Consider the following 18231-nt stretch of genomic DNA (forward strand, 5'->3'; position numbering starts at 1 on the left):
AAGCCACATTGGAAAAAAAAACCTGTATGGACTGGACTGCGCTTAATGTGCTTATGCCATAGAGCCATGGCATTAGGCATATGAGCCCATATGCTTCTTGGCATTTAAAGCAGGACTGTCATTCCCCATGCTTGAGGAAAGTAAATTTTGTCTGTGTCAGCATGCAGAAACATAAAAAACAGAAGTAAAATGCTGAGCGTTGACTACAAAAATACTTGTAACTAGCCCAGGTTTGGCCAACGTTCTTGAGCCTCCCAGCCACAGTACTGAAATCTTCATACAAATCAATAGCCACAAGCAACGTACCATATTTAACTTTGCAATCAGGACAGAAAATGTGCTAGAAATGGCTCGTGGGCAGGAAGAAATGGTGCCCAGGAGTCCTGTAAATTCATTGCAGGAGGAGCCAGGCTGGCGGTGTAGCCGGGTCTCTCTGCGATTCTGCAGTGTTAGCTAAAACCAGCGTGGCTGATTCACTCCTTCCTGCAGGGTGTCAATAGCCTTGATGCTACAGCACGTGTTGGCCCATACGCAGGAAATGTTTCAACTACCTCTGGGTTGAGTGGATTAAAAACAATAAAACATGTGTTACCAAAGACATTTTGTTCTGTTAGTTTTCTTCTTTTTCAGGGTAAAGCTTCAGCTTCTTATCTGTCCATATCTTTCCTAAAGAACATGAACTAGGGCACATTAACCCCAAGTGGTCAGGTAGAGCTGTTCTGTTAAAGAGGAGCTGCCAGTTTTAACATCATATCTCATATTTGTGAGCATTTTGAGACAGAGTATTTAGAAAATCCATGGAGATTCAGATATCCTCCAGGAAAACACCAGTCAGTTAAATTGTTTAGAGGTAAAAAAAAAAACTTTTAGCACATTGCGATGCTGAGGTACTGAAAATATATGAGACGTCTAAATAAATAGTGAAAGTAGAGGGTTTTGCAGATGACTGAAGAATGAGAAAGGAGAAATTATTAATATTCTAAAATACAGCAACACTGCACATTAAGTAACTTAAATGTCTGTAAATGTAATAAGGACTAGATACAGAAACAACAGGGGTTTTATTTCCTTAGAAACAGAAGCAATAAATCTAGATCTCTGTGATAATACAAGGTGGAAAGCAGAAAAAGCTGCTGCATGCAAATCTGCCTCCTGCCTTGTAGTCTCCTCTTTCTAGTGCTGAAAGTCTTTACCTGCGCAGACACGTACACACAGACATGTATGGTGACATGTTTACAGTGACTGCATGTTTAAGAAGTTACCATCTTGTTAGCTGAGTCATGATACCTGTGCCTGCCTCTAAGCCATTGAAATAAGACCGAGTGAGACTAGGCATCACTGAAAGTAACTTAGCATCCCCTGATTAACCTTCTCAAAAATCCTGTGATATTTGTGAATAAATTGTATTAACCTCTGCCTGGTGATTGGACTGAGCAAGTCTCCTTGCAATGCATTTTGCCTACTGCGTGGGTAATGACAGCAGTGAATATTGGAAGCGACGACTTCTACACATGCGTGTTCACCAAAGAATCCAGAGTATGAACCACAGTTACTGAGGTCTGTACGTGCAACACAGTTTTAGTTAGCACAGGCATGCCTACTGGTGCTGCTGAACGCTCCTTTCTTTGAAAGTTAAGCATACGCTCCAGTGGGGAATTAAGGCACCCGCAAACTGGTTCTGTAGCATCTTAAGAGGGTACAATAGAAGAGGTTCCTTTACCCTCGTGTCTGCAAAACTTATTGGCCACCTCTCCCCAGAACAGGCAGAGCAGAATGAACTATATATTCCTGCCTGAGCTGCTCCCAATCCCAGCTCTTTACATCAGCTTAACCTATTGAGAAGGGTGAGTTGATGGTACTGAGGAGGAGGCGGCTGCAGCACAGCCATGAATCTGTTGTAGCCTGATGTTCTCTTTGCTTGCTTGGGCAACACGAGCTCTCTGTCAACCTTAGCTATGTCCACCACCACCTTCGTGTGATTCAAGAGAACTCATCTGCCATCTCAAAGCCCCTTAGCATAGGTTGGGCAGTTTGTGTCAGAGCTAGGATTAGAGCTGGGAGGCTCCGGATTGCTAGCCTGACCTTGCTTATGCCTGGACTGGGTCTATTGTGCTGAACTGCATTGTGGCTCTAGATGGGGAAGCCCAAAAGATTACCAGTCATTTCACTGCGACACAGGTAAGGACTTAGGTCTCCAGAGGCACTTTTTAATCCCTTGCTGTAAGAGTTTGGTATTTTTTCTGTAGAACATACTACTAGTACCAACGTCAATGTACATTACAAACCTCAAGTTTTTCCCTTCCAGCAGTTACAGCACATCTACTCTACAGTTGGAAAACAGAAGCCGGTAAGACAACGATTCCAGTTCTGGCTACCTAAAAGCTGAAGTGTCAAGATATCAGTGTTCAGGCTAATTTCTGACTTCTCTTCCCTATAATACCACTGCTTTCTAAATCTGTTCACATCTCATTTTGACAAAAGACAATTACCTTTTATAAAGTTTAAGCCTTTAAGCCTTCTTCAAAAGTAGATTTTTAGCTCATCTGCAGAATACATGTCCTTTGGGATGGGGACAAGACCATTAGCAGACAACAGCAGTGCACACAAGTGGCAGACTATTTTAAACTCACTGTTGTACTGTCTAATTTAGAAAATAAATTATAAAATTGAAACTGAAGCTCTGATGGAGTTTGTGGTGGAACTAATATGACCAGCGCTTTTTAAAAAATTTTACATAGGAAGCTCCAATAAATACGTGTACTTTCATGCGCATGGTTAACACATGCACTAGGAAAGTTGAGCCCTTCATCCAGAGTGGGAGACTGCCGCAGCCCTTTATCACTGTTGATACATCTTTATAACAACACAATTAGGAAAAGAAGACACCAGCATTTCAGATACCAATATTTCAGTTTATATTGCCTTTTATGGTACTGTAGCTAAAACTTAGAAAAGTGCACTAGCGAGTTTCAAGCTTTGCTCCAATAATCAAAGCATTGTGAAATGCCGAGAGAGCGAGCCCTTGCTTTTCTTTTACAAGCACTTGGCAGGTCATAAATAAAGTATGAGAAAAACAAAGGAAGTAAAATTGTGCCAGCCCCCAAAGCACCTTAAGGTTCATTTAATTGTCAGAAGGATTTTCCAAGTGAAGGGAAATTGCTTGTGTAAAGTAAGATGCAAAGCAATTGATATTGGCAGCATTCAGTTTGCCTGTGTATCCTATCTATTTTGTTTTATTCTACTGTAGCACAATTTTTTATAATGTTAGCAGCTGCATACTAGATAAGTTCAATTTAGGTTAGTTATGAACACGTCCTTAGAAATTCTACAATTTTTACCGTTGTGGGGAGTCAGATGCATTATGATCAAAGATGTATTGGATAGCTAAGCACTTCTACAAAAAAAAACCAAACCAAACCAAAAACATGTTGCATAAGATACCTTGAATTTGAAGTTAGGGTAACCTACATTTTTGTGAAAAGGACTTACTGTTGCAGTATGAACTGTTCAACAACAGTGTTCAACCCCCCCAAAAAACCCAACTCAAAACTGAGGAACTTTCATATCAGCCAGTTCTGCATCTGTGACATATCTATTGGTTTTAATCCATTTTAGTTTTACATAAATTACTCTATTTAGTTTATTCAACATTAGGAGAAAATACCCAAGGCAAAAGATGTTTGTAGCAGCCTATTGTCTGTTGTATATACCTTGCAAGGCCTGATTCTGCAAAAATATTAGTCAAATGAAACTAAAAGTGTGCAAAGAATCCTCCATTATTAGTCCCTGGAAAAAATGCAGTGTGTTTTTAGCAAGTTAGTTTGCGTAAAGACCCTGGATCCTCTAGACAGATAATTGGACATTCAGATATACAGAACCAAAATCCATACTCAGGCTACAGGTACAAAATCTCGTTGACTTCCAAGTGCAACAGAGAGTTAAACTAAATATCCTAGAATTAAATCTGTTCTGTAGGCTTGTATTCTGATTTTTTTTTCTTACTGTGAATCTGCTGGTGTGCCTTCATTCATCATCAGCTCCTCCCTGTCTGTCATGAGATATCTGTGTATTGTGTACAATACTTACTTGGATCTACAAGATCCAAAAGAAAGACCATGTAATAGTTCAGGCCTCAATACCTACTAACATCTGTTTTCCCTGTGAAGTCCTAGGATTTGTTTTCTGGCAATGGGACAGAAATGAAACTCAGGAGGAAATCCAAATCCCAGTAACCAACAGTTTTAGTTCTCAGTCTAGAGATCCTGTATAAAAAAACCAGACATTTTTGCACGGTCTTGGCTAAGTCAGCAGGACTACCTTCTGGTGGGCCTTGAATGCCTTCCTGCCTTTAAAAGACGGAAGCTGTAATAACAACTTCAGCTTGAAAAGGAATGAAGAGCAAAAAATTATATATGTTTTTACAGTTGTAATTTGGTATTCTAGGACTGTGCCGTTACAAGCGCACTTTCTAGAAGAAATGCATGAGACTGTGCATGTGTAAGCTTCTCTATTCAGCATTTTATGAGCGGGTATGACAGACTTTACAAGAAATTAATGGCTAAATATAATTTTACAGCTACATGTACTTTTATAGTTTCCTGAAAGTTAAAGTTTGTACGGACTTGCTTTAATTACCTAATTATAAAACGATTCATAATGCCAACCAGCTATCAGCTGACATTATCTGTGTATGTCAGCACCAGTTTGCTTTGCTGAGCTTTTGCTTAACTCATGACTCCCTTTAATTATTATACTCTATGAATCTATCAAAGGTGAATAATACAGCTTCTCCCACAATAGATATTCTGATATTTTCCGCACATTACGGTGTTAAGAATCTAGTCATAAGCAGCAGCCACTTCTAAAGAAATTCCGATCTAAAGAATTGGATTCCAATCTGAGGATTTCCTTGGCAGGCGCAGCGCTGCGTGACTTTCTGTGGTGCTCTTTGCCATGGCTGACTCATACACACGTGAAAGTTGCTATACCACAGTGTTTTGTGAAATGACGAATAAAGGATAGATAAGTCTTACTTTTTGGCCCAAGTAACTAACAAAAACCTGGAGTCCTCTGGGTTGAGGAAGACAACTGTCAATTGGCTCTTCCATGCATCTCTGCATACTTAACAAATGCTGTTTCCCTCAACAGAGAACAGGAGGGACCATCACTGTACATACCAGCATTTAGCTGGCAACAAACCTTTTGCAGGCCTTTCTCAAGGTTGCACACCTGACATTGCTGAGAGTCTTGGCTAAGGCTCTCTTTTAGCTTTCAGCTCCTCTGCTTTTTTGCCTCATGAACTTTCAGAAAGCAACAGATGCATCAAGTGAAATTGTTTTCTAACCAAATACAAGGCGAGCTTTAGCTCCACATCAAGACACCTAAATTCAGTTGTCTACCTGTCTAAATAGGCACAATGGGGTCTCTAGGGTGATTGTTTACCCTAAAACAGACTCTCAATAGCTTGTCTGCTAAGTGGCTTTTTAGTCTACATCTGAGCTGAGCTTCCAATGCAGCCAGTGTAGTGACTAGCTCTCCGCTGACTCTAATGGACACGTACCTCACGTGTAGATGCCTGCATTGGTTTCTTGGCATCAAACCAAACTCCATCCTATGGAATCAATTCAGTACTTCAGTTCTTCAAAACATCCATACGGGACTGACAGATACTATGCAGGATCTGTAAGTCACCCACACGCTTTCTGACCAGCAGCTGAAGGCCAAGTGAGATACCCTAAACCATCTGAAATTGGGCAGCTGGATTGAGCCCTAGCTCCCTTCATGTGAAAGGGGTTTCTTTTATAATCATTAGAAAGCATAAGCACCTCCTGGGTTAAGTTCATCTTGTTCTAAAGCAAATGTGTGAAATGGATGAGGTGAACATAGACAGTCAAGGTGAGATGCAATCTGGTGCCGACATAAATCTTGCATATGCCTTTGGGTGGAAAAGCATGCCTGTGTTAAGGGTAGAGATCGCACGTGTTTCATATACATCATCGTAAATTAAGACTAGCAGCTACATTCCCCTATTCTAATGAAATTTGACTATTGCAGTCTTCCTAGAACATGCAATTAGGTTCTTTTTCCTTTAATTAAAAATGTTGCCTGCATGCTTTCTCTCTGTTCATTTTACTTCAGTTTACTGTTTGTTAAGAAGCCTGGCCTCTTTCCACAAGGAAGCTTTGATGCCTCTCCTGGCGGCACAACTTGGAGAAACACACGGAATTTTTATTCTTCATTTCCATCTTAGCGGCAGCAGTCAGAAATAAATAATGTCCAGCTAAAACTTGGAAAGAATGACAACCATGATAAGGTTTTAGGGAGAGAAAAATCAAACTACGTGAAAGTGTCTGCAAAGTCTGTCAAGGATTTAAACCGCATTCTGCAGACAGCACTTACCTGGGCCTGTCACAAAGGCATTTTATTTATCAGAGGATAATTTTTATTAACATGAATGTGCATATTAAGTAAGACAATTAGGTACAGGGAGATGAAACTATTTTAAAACAGTCTAGCACAAGACGAAAGTTCAAAATCATGCTGGGCACTGTAAGGGAAAGGCCTGCCATACTGGCTCAGACTGAAGATACGGATCTTCCCTAGTGTCACGCACTCCAACAGCGACCAAAGGCACCTGCATAGATACGAGCGCAAGAGCAACACGGTATGCGCCGTACTTCCCTGAAAGCAATAGCAGCTCAGGGACTGCAGAGTACAGGACAACACTGAATAGAGAACCACAATAGTGTGATTCAACAACATAGGTAGCTTTAAAATCAACAGCAGCATTTGGTGGGAAAGTAGACAAAAGATAAATGGACTTTTTTGTAATTTCACCAAGGTCATTTATTCAAAAGGGTGAAGGACAAAGAACTGAGTCTTGCTGCTACTTCATTTCAACACATAGAACTGGGTCCACGCAGATTCCTGCAAATCAAATCTAATGTGCCTACTTCACTTCTTGACAAGGATCTAAAACAAATGGTTTCTGAGGAGATGCTTGAAAGAGAATAGAGTGGGATTTCAGGAAGATATTTATCTCTGAAAAAGAACTAATTGTTCAATTAAAATTCACTCTTAAAAGTGACTTAGAATGTTAGAGAGCCTTCTTTTTTTGACACATTCTAATTTAACTGAAAACACTGTGTGTTTTTCTTCCCCTCCCTCTCATTTTCCAAAGCGCTATTCAATATAGCAATTTAATAAAAATTAAATTTGAGAATTCTTTGTGCCAATCTAAAGAACACAGATTAAAATCTACGCAACAGCTATCTGGATGACTGATTATTTCACACAAATGCAAATGACAGGAAAGCTGTTATTAATGGAAGACGTTACACAGCTGAAGGTGGTTGATATTTCCACTCAAGACATTTCACAAAGAGAGTATCAGCAAGAACTACACAAAACTAGTGACTATCAAAGAAAAAAAAAAAAAGAACACAGCACCCATCTTTAAAAAAATGAAGTAATATAATCTCTTTACCATGTTTCCTAAATTAATTTTCATGGATTTTTATGAGTTGGAAATAGGATCCTTAATCTGAGGTCTACCAGCCAGCCTACTTAGAAAGCATTTGGAGAGCAAAGGTTTTCACTGCATCCTTTGACTGATTCCCCTTAACTATGTTTTCGCCTAGAATGTTTTTTTTGTATCATATTAAGGCCTTTGCAAACTCTCAAGACTGTCAAGCAATCTCCAAAACTCTGGATTACTTGAGGTAGTAAATATTTCAACGGGAGTTCAGCATTCAAATCTATGCACTAAATTTCTTCTGAACAATATCTTCGCGTACTCAGTGATCAGTATCACTGGATCAGGACCCCAGATACTTACATAAATTAAGACTTGGATTTTTGAAGACACTTAAGATAAAACCTATACTCAAGTGCTTTGAAGAATCAGGGCCTATAAACTGAAGCCAAAACTTCAGGAAACATTTGATTAAGCTTCTTCAAATCAAAGAACTAGCATTTTAAGAAGTTGAAATGAATGACCCAGAATTAAATATTTGCTTTGGATTTGCCAATTGTCAGGAGTAACTGATAAGAGTAGTAAATCTGTATAAGATTGTACATGACCAGATAAACTAGAAATGGCATATAATTAAGGGATGAGCGGACAAGGCGTATCTAATTAATATAATTTGGACAGAGCTGTTGCAAAAATCTCACAGGAATATTAAAAACCACTTGGGTTTAAGTGTAACAATTCCATTAAGAAGGGAAACAGGTAAAGATCAAGGTGGTTGTTTTCAGAACATCTCTTTGTACACGCTGCTCCTGGCTATCACTGCCTTACAGTGACAGCCACTTCTCACTGGTTTACATGGGAATCACAGATTAAGTTCTATAGGTTCAAAAAGATGATGACAGCTAAAATGCTTTTCCATGCAGGCATAAAACCCCACCTCTGTCACATCCAGAGACGCATAACTCCACCAAGCCACCGAGGCTTAACTGGGCATGCCGTGCTGGAGCAGGCTGGGGTGCAGGGGCTATGACACAGGTTCTGGGTTCCTAAAAAAACCCCAGACCACTCTTCCCTGAACTGAAAACCTATTGGCAGCAGGACCCTCACCAACTGCGCCCGTCAAATACGGGACTGAAATTCACCTTCTGGATTCACATCAGGTCCATTGCCAAGAAACAAAAATATTGGTTGCCCTGTTTAATCTGAGTTCAACCTTAGTCCAGCATCTTTTGGAGGGCAAAGACTTGTGACCCTGGTGCATAAGAGACACTCTTCCACAATTAATTCAACATCTGTTTGCCACATTCAGTCAAAACTAACAGATGGGCCACATCAGCTGGGGGGGGGGGGGAAAGATACCTCATCAGTACCCTGACTGAAGCACTTTGTGATGTATCACAAACAGCTGTTAAAAAGAAAAAGAGACAGCTGTAGGCAGAGGTTATTTTTAAATTACACCCACTGATACTGTGCAGGTAGGAACAAACTCAGACTTCATCTGTTTTGAATCCTGAGCCCCAAGGGTGTCCCTTTCCCCCTCCGCCTTCCTCCTCCCACCCAAACCCACTCCACTGGCCTGACAGAAGATACCAACTTGCTTCCTACAGCTGTAGGTGTTCCACCCTCTGTAAGGTCAGTATGATTGCTGTCTGCTTTGCATTATCACAGTACAATCAGCGTGATCTCTGGGAGGTGCCTAATTTGTTGCCACACATTTGAAGTGTGTTTATAAAAGCTGGTTGATGAAGTTTCCCACTTTGCATGATCAAAGTTTGATTAGTAATTTTTGTGAACCCTAGAATAATTAAAAGGCTAGTTTCCAAGCTAACCCTTGTTTTGAGCACACACAATTGCATTTTAAGCAACTGGGCACAAGAAAATCAAGTATAGCTTATTTTCCCATATTACCAGTCATCTGTATTTTTCACTCTCAACATGCTTCATAAACATTAATAATTGCCTGTCAAAATGTAACTTTTACAAATGTGATGAAGATTTAATCAGACTGAAGATTACAATCAGTGTTATTGTGAGCACTTAATGCGATAGAAAGATGGACAGTAGAAGGTTTCTGACCAAGTTTTGCAGTATATGAATACAATCCCTTGTGTTAGGTGATGATTTATCAAAATACCTTAAGTAGTTTGTTACCCTCTCTAGGACCCAACCTTGCAACTCCCTGAATAGGAAGGAAAACGGCTTGGCTTGAGAAATGGTACTTTTTCCAAGGGAAAGGATATAAAAGCCAATGGTTACTTAGCTTTTCTTCAAGAGATTAAAAAAAAAAAAAATTGGATTCTAGGCAGGTTCAATCAAATGTAGGGGCCTAAAAAGCCACTGAGTTTAGTCAACTTTAGCTCTGTGCCCTCAACTTACTTTACAATTGTTTCTGTCCGCTGTCCCCAAACCGGTCTGTGATAATCAGCAAAGCAGGCACTTGAGTCACACCAGGCAGCTCCTTGCGTGTGCACATCTCACCTGGACACTGCTTGCACCACTGGCAGAAGGAAAAACCAAAGCTGTGCTCTCTACCAAAATTATGAATAGCAGGGCGTAAGAAAGTATCATTATTTGGTCCCATGTTCAGTCAGCACAATTTCAAGAAGTATTGAACATACAGCAGTGGAAAATAGTTAAGTATTTCCACTGTGGTGATAGCCATTGCCTAGCCAGCTTTGCCTTCTTCAGCAAGATGCTCAGCAAACAGACTTCATAAGCAAATAATTTTATCCCTAATGTTTTTCAGAGGACTATTGGGAGTCCCTGTGAGAGCAGAAGCACCACAACACCCCTGGAACAACACCCTTTCCTGCACCTGGAAAGCTCTAGGACAGTGGTTGTCAGTTTTTCCCCTCCACCATGTTAGAAAAAGGTTGCAATAATCACATCCACAACTTACAGAGAACTAATCCTGCTGTCAGCACTATCACTCTTCCCCCCACTTTAGTTACTGCCACTGCTTCCAGTAAAGACACTATACTGCACCAGAAGAACAGTTCTAAAAAGGAACTTAAAGATTTTAAAATGTCAAAAAATTGTGTTGGTTTCAGCTTCATCAAAAAAATTAAGCAACAGCAGGATACTGAAGCAATACAAAGAAAATAAATAAGAACGTGCAAGACTGCAGGTACTGCTTCATCAGCAGGAAGAGGAATACTCCTCTAGCTCCCAGGCTGTGCAACATCACACTGCTAAAGAACTTGGGTAGGAAAAACTGCCAGTAATTATCACGGTTTGCAAATCACTTTTTTCAGCAATTACTTTGGAAGTTAAGTTCTGTGTCATCATTTTCATCTTTGGTAGAGTTGATGCAAGCAAAAGCAGCACAGCTCTAGGGTAACGCTGATTTGGGCCCATTTGGCTAAGTTCTGTGACCCCACAAAAGCAGATCTGTAAACAGTTGTCCAGACTATACACGTTTCAAGCACATTTTCCTTTGAATTAGCTCTAATTTGGTCCCACAGACAGTGAGGTATTCATGGTTGAAGCGTATCAGGAGCGCTCCTGAAGTGCATCTTCAAGTTTAGTTTCATCCAAAAGGAATTCAATGAAGTGTTCAGAACCCTCTGCAATATAAACTGAAGCTGGGTAAGCGGGGGATGATTGAGAGTTCTGCTTCAAAAGTGACTTTCTGATCCAAACTCACTCACTGACTTGGATGCATTTACTTCGTTTTTGACTGATTGTACTGGAAAGTGATGCCTTTTCTTTATCCAAACATGGGCTTAAGTTGAAATGTCTGCACCTTGACTCTGCAAGAGGGTAGTTCACGTCTTTTGGTCTCTCGTCAGCCCAGAAACAGCATGTGGAAATGCAAAGATGAGCGTTGTGTGCCGTGTGAACTCCTAAGAGGTGGATGGAGGATCTTCATTGTTTCTCCCAGCACCAGTCTCAGAGGGTCACAGTTTTTTCAGTGACAGAAGACACCTGGAAAACTAAATCGCCTTTGCTTCGTCATCCCTTTGGGTTTGGGTTTTATTAATGTGCAGATGCGGCCCAAGATATTTAAGAATACTAGCAAAAATGCCCAACCCTAGGGTGGGTTTTTTGGTAGGTTTTTTTTTTGTTTTTTTTTTTTTGTTTTTTTGTTGTTGTTGTTTTTTTTTTTTTAAACTGAGCAGAGTAATAAATTGCACTTCCCTTCTGCAAGGTGAAAAAATTGGATCCAAATGTGAAAGTTTTAAAGTTTAATGAGAGTGTGATTCATGCAGTATTTCAGAACAATACATTATTCAAGTTTATAATTAAGTTATATATTTAGCAAGGGAGCCAAAAATCCTCAGAAAACAGCTCAAAGAAAAAGAACTTTACACTGATGAAAAATGTCTACAAAACAAAATGGCAAAAGATTGCGGACACCAAACAAAAGAAACCGGTCTTTTACAGTCTCAAGTACTGCAAGCCAGAAGGCAACTCGACAAGAGTCCTCTTTTAAAGGAAGTTCATTCAGCCTAAGTGGCAGGGGGAATAAAGGGGTGGGAGAGGAGGAATAGAAAAAGTGGTTGTAATTGTTTTATAGTTTGCTGGAAAACAAAATGATCAGTCGTAAGTATGTGAGAAACTGGGCATGGATAAGTTTCTCAGAAAATAATTTTTATTATTCTGAAAAAGAGATGTCCAAGTACAGTAAATTCTAAACAAGCTAGACCTGAGTAACAGCAGAGTTGTCCTTTTTATAGCATCCATGCCAATTCCCTCATTATTTCTTTTAAATCGTAATGATCTGACAAGGCTGATTTGTACTTTACTTAGATTTAACAACAGTACTAGCCAACTGATAAAGCTTAAGAGTAAAGTAGCTTATTAGCACTGGCACCTTAGCTGGAAAACATCATAAAAAGGATTTAATCAGAAATTGAATACCCACCCCTTGCTTTTTAGCTGATAACAGCAGAAGATACAGGATACCAATAAATCAATTGCATCAGTCACCAACTCTGCTAAAACTGACAAGGAATAGTACTACAGACTTCACAAAATCAGTCAATATTGACCTCGTCATCCCTATCACCTCCATAACATGTGATTGCTATTAAAAGGTAACAGAGAGCTCGACATCAAACTTGAAAAGCTGAACAAACACCACCTCTCATGACAGAGTTTACTAAACATCTGAAGCCTCAACAACTGTCATACTCTTCCCCACGCTATTTAAAGAAGGGTGCATATTAAATAACAGCAAGCTCAGAAGAATAACCCTCTCCCTGGAGAGAAATTGGTACACCTGATATACTTGAATTTTGACCCTCAGAGACGATGCTAAGGAGAAAACCATGCACTAAAAAGGAAAAACATAGCTTCTTGGCAGGGAGCAAACAAGAAGGACATGATCAAGCTTTCAGAAAAGCTTTCCATGCCACAAGGCTGGCTGGCAATGTTTGTGCCCTGGTAGCTCGAGCTTTAGCGATACCTTGATTTCTTCCACTTTACTTGCCGAATAGATCTGCTGCACTTCTTTAATACAACTGCATTCTGTACCATGTTTTATTCATAATTACAGTTGTGCCTGAAGGCACACACTTTGGCATAGAACCACCAGAGATTGCTTTAGAGGCAAAGTTGATATTACATTAATATTAAATACATTAATAAGACATTGCTTTGGCCATCCTGAACATAGATGATGCCAAACATTCAGGAACAACCTTTATTTTAAGCACCTGAAAAACACTGCACAGCTTTTTTTTTTTTTTTTAAAGAAGTTACGTAGAGTGTAAAAAATACCGACTTTCAAACTATGCGCTTACCAAATACACTAAATATGGTATGAGTTTGACGTTTGATTTGGTCCAGGAAAAGCAGCTGAGGGAGGTAAGGAGCAGCTGCATTTCAAAGTGGAATTCTGAGCTAGCCTCCCTACAGGAACAAAGGCAGGCAACCTGAGCTCAAGTTAGCTTATCTGAAGTAACAACTGCACACAAAACACAAAGCCCGCATTAAATACTGACTACACACAGGGTGTCAAATACTAGATTCTCAAATGCTCAGGTGGAAGCAGCTTAAAAAAAAAATAAAACTGAATGTTAAGTTAGGAATTTAAGTCAGTTTTTGAAACAAAATCTGACCTTCATATGGCAACAACAGGTTGCAGACTTAACACTACAACATACTAACAAAGCTCCTATACACTGTTAAAAGGGATGCGGTGTAAGCTCAGACTTGAAATATCTAAGCGCCCTAGCACAAAAGTTCAAATTCCAACAGGGCTGACTCAGTCCTTCCGCCTTCCAAAGTACATAAATCTAATTCCATGCAGTTTTACTGTGAAAGGAATTCTTAAAAGCAGGGGTCCTTCTCCCTGCTGTGCCAAACCTGAGGATTCCCTCTCCTATGATATTTTCAGTTGTTGCCTGCCATTCTTCGTGAGAGAACTGACTGGCAGTCAGGGGTCAGCAATCAGGTGGTTACTTGCTGATATTAAACAAGTTGCTTTGAGAGCCCACTATCAAGTTACAGAAATACAAATGGCTTGCAGTAATTTAGTTAGTGCAATATAGTTCCAAACACTGGTTACATAAAAAAACCCCGAACTACATTTTAAGATACTTCACCTAAGGTGTTTTAAAACGAGTGGCGTCAAATCCAAAATTAAGAGCTATTGTTTTTTTGCTTACAAATAATTTAAGTATTCTGGCATGCTAGCAATCTTCAGGATACACCAAATTTGCAAGCAACTTACAGTCAGAGTTGTTTGGCCGATATCCATGATGCATTCACTTTAAATATTTACTGTAACTGTTCTACCTTCAGTAGGTGTGGGGAAAGCCAATCATCTTTATTAACATCAGTAAAAGCAAGGCAGCTTCACAAAAAAACCCCACCTAGCCCAGCATAAGATACTTATGTTAAATAATGTCATGATTCTTTTTCCATTGTTTAATTCTTAATTATTATGAACGCATTGAGAAAAATCAAGTGTGTTTTGCAACTATCAGCTCACGTTGAGCAGACCCAGGTCTCCCTAACTCCACTGGGGTTCTTCCTACAGAACTCCTTTCCAGAGTTTTTATGTCTCCAGCAAGGAAGGAAGTCCGTGGATCTAGAGGGACAGTCACTTCAGAGCCAGCTAACAGAAGTAGAGAAAAGATAATTACAAGCTCAGTTGAAGCATTCCAGCCTGTGAAGAGAACAAAGGAGTATCTGGTGCAAGATAAACAGGTAAAAGTGTTTCTTAGAGAACAGTCGTTTGAGATTTTAGCCTGTGATGATAAAGAAATGAGTCATCATCCATCACAATGAATATACTCTAAAGTTAAATCATTTGATGTGGTAACTTAAAACCACATTCAGTTTTAGATTCTTTTCTAAACCTACATCAAAGAGGAGGAACTTCCAATAATTCTCATTAAACACTACAGATTTACACAGGTACTTCAATACTTAGGCTCTTGAATAGCACTTTTCTCACTACTTCAGGAGAGCTTTATGAAGTATCTAGCAAAAAGGAAAAAGAGACAATGGTATAACTGGGGAGAGACATATATGGGACAAAACCTCCCTGAGATTACCCAGCAGGACACGGCACAAATGGACAACAAAAGGGCTTTTAAAAAGCCCTGTCAAACGCTGTAATCGAACCACACCACTTCGATAGCTACCGTTATTAAAGCAGTGCAAATAGTAACAACTGCAGTTAAGACCTGTGCAGCACTATGAGATCATATTAACGTAAATGGTGTATACCACCAAATTACCACACCAGTTCAGACTGACTAGTGGTGTCTTAACACTACTATTCAGGTTTCAAAACTAAAATGCTTCAAAGGAAAGTACAAGAAATTCCAAGGGAAAAGTCTGCTTCCAGAATATATATATATGTGCCTTTTTTGCAGATTAACATTTTTTTCCCTGCGAGTGTACAGTGGGCACCATGCCCCTTTCCACATCCTCCAGACAATAAAAACCATTATTCAAGGAGGAATCCAGGGCAGAATAATACCTTTCAAGAGAAAGTTATTGACAACTTCTTTGTGAACAGTATTCATATCTTGCTGTTTCCAGAAAGTGAGCAGATCCTCTAAAGTTGTAAATTATGTTAGAGGTATGACAGTAAAGATGACTGAGATTACACCTCCAATAGTTTTGAAAAAATATAATTAAACAAGGCAATAGTAATTTTTGCCAATTTAGCAAGAGTAATGTTATATATCCCATGCAGTTTATAAACATCTTGGCACATCAAGTCTCAGTAAGGTTTAAAAGCAAGCATCTTCCTAAATTCCAATTACTCAGAGGTTAAAGATAAACCTTCCCACTCCCCCCTCTTTTCCATTTACCTCGATTTTTGAGAAAGATGACAAAAATGCATTGATATATTAATATTATATCCTATGACCTCAGTAGTCTGATTTTTCAAGTGGATAATTTGCAGAAAGATAGTATGACAACGTTCAAAGAGCACATGCAGGTCACTCACCAAATCACCATTCCTTAAGAAAAATAGTTACTTAAACTAAAAGGATCTTTCAATTAAAGCAGCGCTTCAGAAATGTACTTCCTACATTTCAGCCATGAGAAACACAAGAAAAATATTCCCAGGTAGGATTTATTTTGTGACACTTCTTCACTGATAACATTTTGCAATCTACACCCAGAAGGCAGAACTTAAGGATTGTTTGAACAAGATGTTGCCTTGGGAGACAGTATCACGGAAGAATGCAGCACACACTGACTGATAAAAGCAACCCTTCCGAGCTAAAGGCATTTTAAGAGTTAATAGGAGTGGGATGCAGTTACTATTTCCTATCAAGTTGACAGTTTTGGCATTCAGTATCAATACAATCTTTGAATGAACTGAACAAGTACTGTGCCTCTGCTCTATGAATTTGGGAAATAAATGCACTGAGGTGGTATAATCACTTAATATGCTCAAAAAAACTCTCTTCATTTGATTTGAAAACAATTTGGGCTCTTTCTCAGCATAAGTCTGGTATCTCTTAAGAGTTAATCTTGTAAGCATTTTCAAGTTAAAGGGCTAGAAAGAGGTTGAGAGCTTAAAAGTTTCACGTTAGGTCTATCCTTTAAAGGTCAGCGTTTCAAGAGTTAAGGGTTCTACAGCAATATCAACTCAACCATGCTGCAAAGATAAGCATCTTTTCCTGTCCTTGACGAATGCAGCTAGACTTCAGGTCCACGAAGAATGCTGCTAGACTATTTCATTCAGCGTTAGCTTTTTTTCATGACCCTCCTACAAACTCTGCAGTTCAGCTACAACTGCTTCCTGTCCCAATGTTAATTCTTATCTAATTACATTGAATTTGCTGAATTTAAGAAACTTATTTCTTTTCCTGCTGCTCCTTTCTAGCTACAAAGTTAACGCTATTCTGCGGAATCTGAAGCTCTTTTCCTAACATACTTAGACAAAACAGAATAGTTTACATAAATTTAACAAGAAAACATCACACTACTATATAGCACTTAATTAACAAGCTGAAAATATATTCAAGTCTTGAAATGATTCTCTGAGAAACACCATTCAGATAATTTTAAAAGTAATGCAGAAGCTCATTCAACGGCTTACAAGCTATTTTTCAGGCTCTCCCAAAACCAGAGCTATTGTCCCCCACAAAACAATTTGCTTATGTGCTTTACCTACGTATCAGAAAGCTGTGCAGAGATAGTCAACAGGAAAAGGCCTTAGTCTTCACAAAGCCCTAGTATCCAAGTCAAGACGTACAAGCAGACTTGCTATCCAGGATACAAAACCTAAAGTTTTCTCTATGTGGCAAACAGAAAATTTTGAAGTTTCCAAATTCTTGAAAGAGCTGACAAAGGGCTGATCATTTTTCAACTGAAGGAACCCACTTGTGCATAACCTACCAAAAATAACTCTAATTTAGGAAGATAACAGAAGCCAAAGGATCAGTTCAAACACACATCCAGCATTATTCAGTCAAGAAGCTTTTGAGAAACCCAGGTGAAAGCACTTTTTCCAAACATCTCAGGTTGGTGGGGCTGGAGAGAGGGAACAAAACATCAAGACAAAGGTTTTGGGCGCACACAGTACAACTGCATTTCTGAGGGGATCCAAGCCTTCTTCTGGTATGCACTAGACTGTGTCTAAAGTATCCCTTAAGTAATCTGCTCAACATTGTGCTGAAGTTTGTCTAAAATCCAGTTTTAGGTATACACACCTTGTCTGGGCTGCTGGTTTTTGGAAACTAGTTATCTTAAAAGTGATCTGCCTTCTTATGAGCAAAGTTTAATATACGACCTTAAATTAAATTCTATTTTCTGTAAGTTCTATTCTATGTCAGAAGCAGAAGTCAAGTCATTTGCAGCAAATGATTGTGTTAACACTTATCCATCCAAAGAAATCTCTCCATCTACTTGTGGAGGGTGAGGATGCAGGGCACAGATAAAAATAGATAGAATGAAATAGTTATTTTTTAAATTTATTTGCAGCATGGTAACTTAGAGACTGGTGCACATAGTATTAGAAGTCTTGAAATTATGTTTACATATCAGTATGTTAGTGAGAAATTACTTATGTCTGTATTCTGAAGTGGCTAATTCAAATCAATTCAGGTAAGCAAAACATTATATATAGCTTATTTTAAACATTTGCTTCAGATTGCAACAATGTTACATACAAAGTACTTAAGCCAATTTTATTTTCCAGTTTAAAGTCATAGGATCCTTCTAGTATATTTTTACCTTTTTTCACATAAAAGTATTTTAAAAAGCCATAGTGAATTATATGTGGGATCTTCAACATCTCAAAGGGTTCAGTTCAGCTCAGCAATGTCCCTGTCCCT

This window comes from Aquila chrysaetos, chromosome 4, assembly GCF_900496995.4.
Source record: "Aquila chrysaetos chrysaetos chromosome 4, bAquChr1.4, whole genome shotgun sequence".
NCBI lineage: Eukaryota > Metazoa > Chordata > Aves > Accipitriformes > Accipitridae > Aquila > Aquila chrysaetos.